This window comes from Zonotrichia albicollis, chromosome 4, assembly GCF_047830755.1.
Source record: "Zonotrichia albicollis isolate bZonAlb1 chromosome 4, bZonAlb1.hap1, whole genome shotgun sequence".
Classification (NCBI taxonomy): domain Eukaryota; kingdom Metazoa; phylum Chordata; class Aves; order Passeriformes; family Passerellidae; genus Zonotrichia; species Zonotrichia albicollis.
Genome location: NC_133822.1, coordinates 65,074,089 through 65,086,786, shown reverse-complemented (window position 1 = coordinate 65,086,786; position 12,698 = coordinate 65,074,089).

Below are 12,698 nucleotides of genomic sequence, written 5' to 3'. Positions count from 1 at the left end.
ATATACCCTTTCCTCAGCCCTAACTCCAGTGATGTAGAGCTGAAGACACTGCCACCATGCATTAACACTTTAAGGACTATGTCAGCAAGGCCTTCTGAGGGCAGATCCAGACATTCCCATCCTGCCCTCTCAGTTGGCCAAATGCTGCATGTTTGTGTCAGTGTGGCACCAAGCCCAAGCTAATAAACTTTGGCACTCAGCAGAGCTTAAAATTGTGAGCCCTTTGGCATGGCAGCCACTGCAACATGACTTTGAGGTTAGATCTAGCTCACCAAGTATTGAAGGCAGAACACAGAACTCAGATTCACTACAAACATTTTTTGCCATGCAAAATATATATTTATGATGTCTACAATTAATGGAAAGACACAGAGAAACTCCCAAATGCCTGTGAACCCAACCTGTAATAGGTGTGTGATTAAAATGTTGATAGGCAACTGGTAAACTGCTTCAGTTTTCCACTGAGCATAGGTGTCCAAACCAGCAGCAAAAAGTAGACATTGACATTTTTAAACATGTCAGTTTGCTAGATGTCAGCAGGTTAGAAAACTCATATTCTCCTAAAATTTACTAGGAATAATATGATATTCAGCTTCCTAAGTGAAAGATTAGGATTCCACAAAGGCTTTGCTCAGCCATGGAAGATGGTAAGATTCTACCACAACAATTCCTTAAAAGTCTATCCCAAATTTCATGACTAGATGGTTTTGTCTCTGTTCTCTATTGACTCCAGTGACTTCATCTTCCTCAATGATAGACGAGTAGCTTTATATAGATCCATATTGTACCACTTAAGTTGCATGATATGAACCTCATTTCTGGACCAAAGAGACTATTTCATAAAATAGTTGTATTTTATGAAAATCCTGGTTTGACTGGATTTCTAGAATTTATCTATTATTAGTTTTTAAAAACACATAGAGATAAGTCAATTGATAAGCACATCCAGAGAGCGGCAATCCATGTTTCAGAAAACGAAATTAGTAGTTGATAATTCACTAAGATATGTGAAGTTATACTTAATGCAAGTCTTCAGTTTGATCTGTCCTGACTATCCTCAGCCTTTCCACTATTCTAAAGATCAGATTTGAAGTGACTTATTTAACATTGCTGTCTTCTCTTTAGTTGATATTACAATGCAGAAAGTAAATTAAAATTAATGGTATCCAGAGAAGGAGAGTGCAGGTGAGATAGTGCCTGTCTTTCTGGTTAGTGACAGGACCACTCATGTACCAAGCAGAAATCCTGTTCTCTTTTAAACATCTCGCAAGCATTTTACCATATAAACTATATAACAGAGCTCAGACAGAGAAGGAACCAAGATCCTTAATTTCCTGATCAAGTCCTTCAGCAGTCATACTGTTACTTAAGGTTTCTAGGGAACAAGATGGGTGAGATAAATATTTAGGTGGGTTGATTATCTAAATTTAAACATGTAGCATAAACACCTAAAATGAGAGGGGAAAATGAGCCCAATATTGCGCAGATGTCCTGCTCAATGCTACAGGCATGACCCACTAGAGATGTGAGGCATGACTTAGGCAGCTGCTCTGCTTGGTATATTCATCTCAGTAGATCCCACTCAATTTCACTCTCTGCTTATAGTGGACTGGGAACATGGATAACAAACCTAGGTTATGAATCCTCATCATATGGGAGCCACATATAGTAAAAGGAAATGTTCTCAAACCTACATATTTTTATGTATCTCTCCTTTTGGACCTAGTTTTTGTTTACACCATATCCTCGTTTTACAGCTCCGGTAATTTAAACAGTTATAAAATGAAAGCAAACTCAGTTTTGCTTCACTTGATTAAAAAAAAAAAAAAACAAACAACAATCCGTCTATTTATTTTAAAGAGAGTAGTAGACTAGATAAAGCACCAAAAGTCAACAAAATTAGAGACAAGACAAGCAGAGAAAAGATTTCCATGCTCTTTTGACATTAGTGTCTCATTTTTCTAGGTATCTGAGTATCTTTGAAAACACAGTAAAGCTCCGGTCAGTTCAAGATAGAATAAAAAGAGAGACAAAGCTTATACATTAATCATTTTCCTTTCTTTTTGTAATGTTCTCTAATTTGAACCTTGTTCCAGAAGGTAATATTCTTTTGACAGTAAATGATACAGAGGGGAATCAGGTTATGACAACAACTTCAGAGATCTATTTTAAACCTGAAGAGACAGGAACAATTAAATTCTTTCTCTCCAGACCATTTTAATGACAGAAAACAAGCATGTCTGCTTCCGGAAGGACGATATTTTTCTCTCAAGGAAACATTAGGCTTCAGGATTTTATGCTTTACAAACTCTGCAAAACAGGAAAAAGTCTCTAGTTCCTGATGGGCTGGCAATTTCTGCTAATTCACAATCGTTCAGCAATGATCTGCTCATTTGGGAAGCATTGTTTTCAGGCTCGAGAGCTACTTGTTGGATAAAAGCAGTAAGGATAAGAAAGAGAAATGCAGCCTCATAACAAGGATCCATCTTTTCTCTGTTTCTTCTCCTTAACTCTTCCTTCCACCGATCAAAGACCAAACTACATTTTGGAGTAAATGGAGTATTATCAGACAATGCTGGAGTGCAATTAATGCGTTTTACCTCAGGCTACTGTGATTGCTGCAGCTAGTCCAAAAGCTGTAGTCAGTGTCCATGGCTGCTTCTGAATTGTTAAATTGTTGTTTTGAGACACACAAACCTACGGGATATACTTCAATGAGAAATGAGGCATTGCTATTGGGTAAGAGTCACAGGGAGACTTCAACAACAAACCCTGGTCACATTAAGGATACTGGAAATTTCATTCCCACTCATCAGTAATTTAGTATTTTTTTCTCACATTTGTGGTTTGCTATCAAAAGTTTACTTTCAGTTTCCCCTCTCTTCTCAAATAAATGCTGATGCTTTGGTGACTCAAGGAACTCTCACAAATGTTGAACGTTACCTTTTAAAAATGCACATGCAGATAAGTACAGGCAGACAGTTCCAAACTCAGATATACTGGGTCTGACCTGGCAGGACTGCTGCCGCAGGAGTTAGTTGCAGTTCAGTCTCTTAATACCTTCTCTAAAGTCAATACACTGATTCTGGCAAAAGCTGTGTAATGCACTCATGATTTGTAACTTTTAGTCTCTAACAATCAGATAGGAAATTCAAATTAAAAGTTCTCACTGCTTTTACACAGTCCTTTGGTCTTTGTCTAGAGACACTTTACTCTTAAAGGTGGGTACAGAAAGTTCAACACTTTCCCTGAGTAATTTGCTGTGGCAAGGTACTCAGTGCAGCCCAATTATGCTGTGCACAGCCCACAGAATGTCCATGGGGGAATCCTGTGGCGTATGCCATGGCCTGCAGGCACTGCAGTAGACCCTGAGGTAATTGTCCTAAAGCTGTGACATGGCAGGAAAATAAATAATTTAGAAGAAAAGGTCAGTATCCTGCAAAACAGATGGTAAACCGTTCTTTGGTCATTTAACGGGATATATCCTGTAAATATATAACCAGTCCTCTTCCTATATCCATTTAAGTACATGGAAAAGGTCCTGTTGACATCAAGGACTGCTGAAACCAGTCATGCACATCAATGGTGTCAAACCCTGCTGTGTGCAAGAAGGATATGCAAAAGGAGCACCCTGTTTACACCAAAACCTGCATGCTGCACAGCAAAGCAAAATTCTTATTTTTGCATTTCATTCTGCAAGACATAAACAGTTTATTGTGCAGAAATCTGCAATCTTCATTAATGTTTTCATATAAAATAAAAAGCATGTTAATGTTGAAATTATACCCAGTTAATTAATTTATTACTGGAGCATTTTATATATTGCGATTTTATAGCTATAAAAATGGGAATTTTCAAGTAGCCATGTAATAGTGAAACCTCATTTAAAATACCAAAAAAAATGTCTCTTACTCCCATATTTGTGTATATAAATGTAAGGAAGTGTTCAGATCTGCAGAAAACCTTAATGGTTCAAAGATGTTGCTGCACGTTTAAAAAGACAACTGCTTTTGAAATACGTCAGTAACAATGAAATTGTCAGATTCTTCATAATTTCATTTTAGACAAATGTTACTCTACTACATTTGTTAATCATCACTGAGCATAGAAACAGGCAAATAGCAGTGAGGGGGGAAAATTTCATAGACATGTCCAGAACATGGGGGGGCAAGGCATTAAATCCTGATATTTCAAATTGCCTTTCCTTTTCATCTAATCAAAGTGAAGAAAAATGTCATTCAACCCAAAAAAATTATACAAAACATTAAGTGTCTTCTGGATATTAAACTCTCATCAGTTTGTCAAATATTCTTAAATATCATATGGTAGACTTTACTATTCTGAAACTTCACTTTAAAATCCCAGTAGTTCACTGAGGAAGTTGGGCATATAGAATAGAATGACACTTCACAGTTGCATAATTTATTTTATTTTTTTACTTTATCTGGAAAGTATCTTGGAAATTTTTAACTTTGTCACTTTCCAAGACCAACTATAGTACAGTACTGCTCCCTACGAACCTGGAAGAATGTTTTGCATAAAGTGGCAAGAGTCCACAGAATAGAGACTTTTCTCAGAGGGGAAATTTTTCCAAATGAAGGGATATAGGTATTCCAAACAGAGCTCTGCTTTTACATATACAAGGAAGATAAAAAATACTGTAAAAATGATGGATCAGACAAAAGTGAAAGGCATTGGCCTTTATGGTCAGGCATGATTGTGATACCTTGACTTTTCCTCACATGCGCAAAGCTGACATTGTTGAGTGACTTTCTTCCTTTCCTCCATATTTGCAGGTTAGGTATGTTATGCATTTAACTTTATTGGAGGGCTGACAAAGGTAGATCTGACTTAGTTTTCATCAGATGAATCATGATCTGTGGTCTGCAGCTTAAATCAGGGATCTTGTACACAAAGGAACAGACAAATATCCTGCTCAGGAGCCAAGATTTGAATTCTTACCAAACAGTTTTGCAGTAGAATTAAATATATGATCACTGATGCATGACCTGATTTCTTTATACTTCAGGAAATACCTGAATGTCTTTTTGGATGCAGCTCTGGGAGACAGAATATTTATGATCTTTGGCTTCACATAAAATCAAACTGGTGTTAGAGTGTGAGGAGAATGGGTAAATTTTTCATTGAACCAATTAAAATCCTAATTTATTATTTTTTTAAACCTTCTATTTTTAAGCTCTTTTTTCTGTTAGTCACCATATGTCAACATGTACTCTGTCTTTCTTAGTTTACTCATGATGTAGTTTGCTTTATGTTTCAGACTCCAGTGTGTGATAGCTATTTAGGGTTATGAGAAAATCAAAGCATTTATCATTTGTCTTTCATTTTAACGCTAAACATTTCGAAATAACTTACTACATTTAGATGAATTAAAATAAGATATAAATTAGCAATTTATTTCCTTCTCTCTATTAGGTCTCTCTCTCCCATATGATTTAACTAAAATTATATAATCTTCTACAATTTGAACAGACCAATTAGAAAAGTGCATGAATAAATGCATAGCACAGACTTGTGTACTAAACCATCCTTATTAAATCAAGAGATGAATCTGGTTTTGCCATTTCCATTGACAGCCTTCTTCCAGCTCACAGCCAGCTGGCAATTAATGGAATCAGATTTAAAACAGGCATTGGGGAGAAATCAGCTTCTATGTGTCATTTTTACACCAGACATATGTGCATCTGCTTTACATATGTCTCTATTGTGTTTGCATTTGTATTGTTATGGTATCTACAAGGACGTATCATTTTTCCCCTGTGTGCCAGTTCAAAGATATGCAGTATATTTCCTAATACCAAGCCTCCCGCAAATATTAGGACATATTGTCAATTTTTCTTAAACTGATTTTAACCCTAATTTCAATATAGACAGACAGATTGCTACTAAATAGTTATGTTAGATAGCTTATTAATATTTATTTCTTTGTTTGTCAAAGTGAAAAAACCCCAAATAACACAAGCATGAAAAAAGAGTCACAATTGAGATGTAGAATAAGCTGTACTCAGAACACTTAGGACTTAACAGGCATCAGAAAAAAAAAAAAAAAAAGAAAAAGAAAAGAAACCGTGCTTCTTTAATGGATTTGATGTATTTAATTTTAAAAGTTGGCTGGGAAGGGAATAGATAGATTTCTTTATTTTGGGAATCTTATTCAAAGATAAATACAATTTACAGCCAGGATTTCTTTTCTAATGTTTCAGTTAAAGTCTTCTCACCAGAATTTTATATGAGTTCAGTTATTTTTCTTATTAGGTTCCAGTTACTGAAATGGGATGTGAGTGAAATACTGGTATTCCCTATATAATATATTAGTTAATGACAACAGAATGTGATGCACATGCATATAGCATGCTAAACAAGGAAAACAATCATTAGAAATGCTAAAGAAAAATGTTATCTGTCTCAGAATTCCCCCATCTGTTTACCTGCAGCCCTGCATTGAACAGATCTATGGAAATTAATATGCAGCTCTCAAGGCTCTCCTTTCCTTTCACAACCCTATTGGAAAAGGCAGAAATCAACTTTTTGCTCCGGGGATGCACCTGCAAGACAGGGAAGAGAACACAAGGGAGAGAACAAGAAGGAACCTGAGCATGTGAGGAACTCCTCCAGAAAGCCTGAACTCTAGTCCTCATCCTCAGCAGCTTCCATGCTTATCTAAGACTGTTAAATGGAAATAGCATAAAAAATGTTTGAATCAGAGCCCAGAATTATTCTTCTTTTCCTCAAAACTCTTGCCTGGGAATACTCTCACCAATAGAAAACTATATAAAGCTGTTTTGTGCTTAGTCTTCCAGCCCTCACAACCCCTTCCTTCTCTTGGTACACTAATGTGACCCCAGCAATGGGGCAAGTGTTCTCTTCTTTTACCCTTTAGCCTTCCCTGGCCCATCACATTCTGTATGGAGAGACCCTTGGTCCTTTTGCATCTGCTCAGGCTGAAATCAGGATATCCAGTTGGTGGCAACCTGTTCAAGCCTTTCAGCAATTACCTTACAGAAGGCACATTCTCCTCCTCTGTTTCTGAATGGAAACATTTTGTGTTCTTGTTTGCGTTACTGAACTTTAGATTGGGCCTGTCAGAGATTCCACAGAGGAATCTGAATAACTGCCAGCAGGAAAACCTAATTGTGAATCCCACATACCTAACTGGAACACACATGCTGTTGAGGTCTTCTACAAGGACACAAGCTTGGGTAATTAAAGATGGAACAAATAATATGCCGTGGCAGAGTACTGTAAGACTCAATGAAAAAATTATCCTGAAACATTCTTATTGCAATCCTAATATTCTAACTTCCAAAGTTACAATCTAGTTGACATATAAATTCTGTAAAGGAGTAGAGTTTAGACATCTGGACTGTTTGTGATTCAAATTCCATTGCACCTACATTGCCTATGATTTATTCCCCCTCTAATAACTGTTCCACTATTCTAACAACTATGAAAGTGAAATATAAACCAGCAATTTCTGGGAACAATTAGCTTTGTTTTTACGTTTATTTATTTATTTTTCAGAAAACTACTCTGCAGCACCATCTAGTGAGTGAGAAGGACCAGTTATATTCTCCATGTTAGGAGAATTTTCGTGTGTTTGCAGCCTGCATACCTTCCTGTAGCCTCAGTAGGAGAAGAAATGTCATGCCTCCATGTAGAGTGTATGTGTGAATCCTCTGTCATATCTTCCACGGAAAATTTACCTCAGAATAAATGATTTTGTTATAGAAAAGTATAAAGACCCTTTGGAGAAGGTGCATTATGGACAGAATAAAAAACTCACCTTGACTATAAAATAATCTTCACTTTAGAACCAAATTTCCAAAGTTTTCATCTTGCTGAATCAAGCACATCATTAGCAGCTGTCAACCTGCTTGCTGTAATCAACTGAAGAATTTCTTCAGGTAACTAATAGTGTCACTGAATATTCACAGCAGTGAAGAAAATGCTACACAGTGAGAAATCCTACTGGAGATACAGACCCTTCTGAGTGTTTAGGGCTTGCCTGTTAATGGTGTTTATCTACACAAATCTTTCCTCTGATTGTGGAAAAGGTCTTCCAAGGGAAAAAAAGTCTATTCATAATTATTTAGGTAGGTTGTTATATAAATAAATAAAGCCCCTTCACTAAAAAATCCATCTCCACTCTCTATAGGAATTACTACAATGCTGCCTCATACCTGAGCTGACTTCTAGCTCAATCAGTTATCTTGATGACTGATATGGCAATTCCCTACTGTGGTGATGGCAGCCATATGGCCATTTCCTCCAGTGTCAGTTGTGTAAGACTCCTGCAGAGAAATACAATTACTCTCTTGCAAAGAAAAGACAATTTCAGTCTTTTTGATGCCAAAAGAAGTCAGGTTACTTTAGGTCTTATACGCTCAATTATAGACTAAATAGCATTCATATTCTTTTCTTCTGTTTTTAACACTGATATAAACAAAGTCCTTACAAATGAGAGGGACATTGCTACTTTTAAATGAAAAGCAAGTGCATTTGCACAAATACAAAACATCTGTTAAGAGAGTCTCACAGGCAATCAGTTACTCAGAATTCCAATGAAGTATAAGATGATTATCACAACAGCCAGTTTTCCGATTCTCCAGAGACAACTGACTAAATGGAAGTAATGGACCAGTAGACTATCAGACCACCTTTCTCCAGCTTTTTCTTTGTCAACTCCAACTCGGTTCTCAAATTCATCTAGAGCTTGCAGATATAAATGGATGTTAATGGAACTGAGCCTGAAATTTTATGTCCTTTAGTGCTTCACAGGCTCTGGTTCTGTCTCTGCAGAACACCGAGAATTCATCTTATCTTAGGTAGTTGGACTGTTTGTAATTATAACAATGACATCATTAATAATAAGGATTTTCAGTTTAACTGTAAAATACTGGATCCAGTTTACCAAAGTTGCAGAATTTTCATGATGAAACAGAAACTGTCATGGAAAAAAAATATTAAGCTTCGAACTTCTTGAATTTAAAAATGAGCTGTGCATTTGTGGATTAAGACATTGGATAAATGGGTAATTTTCAGTGCTGAGAAAGTCCTGAATGCACAAAGTAATCCAAAACACTAATTTAATAAGCCTTCTCAGATGAAGCATTTTCTAATGTAGGAATGTATCGTTTCACCAATGGATACTTATACATGCTAGTAGAGAGGAGGGATATATTCACAGAAAAAAAATTACATTCAAAGCTGGATAATTAAGGCTTTCCTATTTTGAAACATCTTGGGAGAAAAAAATAGGTGCATGCTAAATTATAATGAATAAAATCTCAACTTCTGAATCTGTCAATATTTGCTATTTCTCCTATATTCCCTTCCACTATGATCAGAATGCAATGGCATATGAACTAAATATGGTGAACCTGAATGTATTTGTTTCATAATAAATTTACACTTAAAAGCCAATATGCCAGCTGAGTCGTTGTAAAAATTCTTGTCCAAGTCTTCTTCAGCCTTTCCTTATGTGAGAGGTAAAGAGGCAAGAGGGAGCTTAGTTCTTAAACAATGGGTTGTGCAGTAAAGCAAAGGAATAAAACAGTGAAAATATTTTTACCTTTGTCTTTTCATTTACTCTTAACAGTGAACCGACTTGTACATGAACAGACAACACACCAAAGATATTTGTATCAAATTATGAAGAAAGAAAATAAAAATAGAAGGGACTGGTCCCACAGTACTCAACATTTGCCTCAAAGCCCAAGTTTAGATCAATTTCTATTTAAAAATTTAATTCCTGTTCTTTTTAGGAAATGTTTCAATATGAAGGATTTCTAAAAAGGGGTCAAAAAGAAGAATGAAAAGAGTGAAAGATAACCAGAAATGAGAAGACTATTCCATGTTTCATTAAAAATGAACAGCAATGTTTTTTAAAAAATATTTTCTTTCCATTTCTGCTGAAATGAGATGACTGAATTTTCACTGTGGTACACCCAACAGATTATCTACTGTCACTTTATGCTCTTTGTTCTCAGCAGTGCAGTCACTCACCTTGCACCTGCCCATGAAGAAGCTCTTCCGTCTTCAGAAGGGCTCTGCTGAAACAGTATTGCAATTAAGGGGAGGACATCGAGGTTAGGTGGAGACTGAGCAGCAGAGTGTGAACAGCTTCCATCACTGCCAGAAGGGATTCAGCGAGCATCCAGTCAATATCTCAGCTGGGTTGGTGTTACGGGGTGATTGTTGCAAAGGGGATGTAGCACTCAAAATTATTAATTCTACTCTTCCCAATGCAACTTGTTTTTTCATCAAAGAGCAGAAATTGTGGAAATGTATTTGTATGACACAGTACCAAAAAGTACCTTTTATGTTTAAACATCAAAGTTTTAAGCTAGCAACTTAATTGAGATTTTACACCTAAGCATAGGCATTTCAGCTATTTTAAATGGGATTCTAGAGAAATTTGGTCATTCTTTGTAACAAAATGTGCACTATATTAGCACAATAATCATGAGGACTTCAGACTCAACTGAGTTGTTAGAGATGTCTACTGTCTTTGCAATTGACATTATGTTGACAAAGTACTTATTTGAATGCTTAACTCATGGATCACAATGGTTTCTATAAACAACTCATTTAATGTAAAGGCCTATGAACTTGAAACAATCTCAGCAAGAAATTCTTTTTTCAGATGCTGTCCTATTCTATAACTAGTATAACAGAGAAAGATATCAAATACAAATATTGAAAAAAATAGGACAGCAAAAAAAAGCCATATGAAATTTGTGCTCAATATATCATGGATCTATCACATCAAAAATAAAATCAGAGTACACCTGGAAACACACATTTTTATATCCCACATGACATGTATTATATTTTTATTGCATACTGAGACTCCTGCAACACAAAAATGCAGTCAACATTAAGTTCCAAGCTGCTGTCAGAGCCCTGAGGGCATCACTAAGCTTTTCCTTCCCTGGCGATTGCTCAGGACCACACTTCAGCCCATCCCAGGCTCTTGGTGCCTGTCCTCGTGTTGCCCCAGGATTCCAGGCTTTGTCTCTGGCTGCATCTGCTTTGTTCCCAGCTCAATTCCCTCAACTGGGCATTGCCCTGGCTTGTGACTGGCCTGCTCTGGGGCTCTCAGGGAGCTCTGAGGCCAGTGCCTGGTGCTGCAGGCTGTGGCCAGCCTCCATGGGACTGGATCACCCTTGTCTCCAGCTCCACATCCCTCAGGGAGCACCCTGCTCACACCGCTTCCTTGGCATAAGGTTCTTTCTGCTTTCTCACCATTTGGACAGATATTCAGTAAGCAGCATGGGTCACACTGGGTGGTTCTAAGTGTTTGGTGATACAGGAGAAAATAAATATTTGGATGAACAGTAATATTAAATTACAAGAGGAGATATTTTCAACTGGCTCATATGTCTTAAGCTTACATTAATCACTTTTTTTGAATGATGAGAAATTTAACTGAGTATAAGGTGTGGAAAATAAGTTTTGGGAAAACTGCAGATTGAAGTATCCTGTGAGGCCAGTAAGTGGAAAGAGATCATATATCATGTATTTTCCATTTACACCGTGGATGTAAATGTAATAGGAACACTGCATATTTAAAAAGCTTCTTGGCTAGAAGGTTAATCACAAAGCATAACTGGGATGTTATCATCGAATTAGCAGGAAGCTTTCATACTGGAGGCTATTTTACATTCAGTGTCATTCAAGATTTTCATTTAAAACTGGAAATGACAAATAAGACAGTATGCTAAACATAGAAGGATTCAGGAAAAGGGGCAATAATTATTACAGAAAACCACTGGAATAAAATGAGAGCCAACATAGACAGATGCACTGTGTGTAGAAGAGGAAGAAATAATCAAGTGTCAGATCCTGTCAGGAAGTGTAATGAACTTCATTGCAGATGCAGGTCCTTTGTGCCTCTCAGGATCAGTCCATAAATGAACATAGAGGAAAACACTGACTCAGCTGGAAAGAGATGAATGGTAGGTTACAGTCTGTGGTGGATGGACCATCACTGAGGGCTACAGTGCTATCCATGAAAATGTACTGTGGGCTGAAAACAAGGAGTGCCCTGAGTAACACAAGCCATGTGTTAACTCTGCTCTATTCACAAAAATTTGGCTTTTGATGGACTTCAGTGTAGGATATTGTATTTCAAAATCAGCTGTAGGGTCAGTGATACAAGGAATGAGGGAAACATCACTGGTACTGAATAAGTAAGAAAGAGTTATTAATGGCATGAACAGGTGGATTAAATCTCAATGAAATTAAGAAAATTAGTGCTTCCAGAGTAAAGTTATATTTTTGATTAATATTAATATTTTAAACTCCGTCTTACAGTATATGCTAATAGGCTGGTGGAGTTAATGCATCAAAAACCATTATTTGTTTTCTGCAAGAGAAAAACATGCTGTCCAGATAGAATACAAAGGATTCCAAATATTAGCAATAATTCTTGACTTTATCAGTATTGAAATGTAAATATTTTGAAACTGCCAAAATTCTAGAGATGTTTTATTGTTCAGATTTATAAGGAGAAGTTTTGCAGAATAAGCAGATACTCATTTCAAAATACATAATCATGATGACCATTCTTCAGGGACACCTACTAACAAAATACTATATACTTTCAGTTTGTTTTCTCTAATTCATCTATTTTAAATACTGTGTATTCACAGACTATGAAATCACCTCCCGTC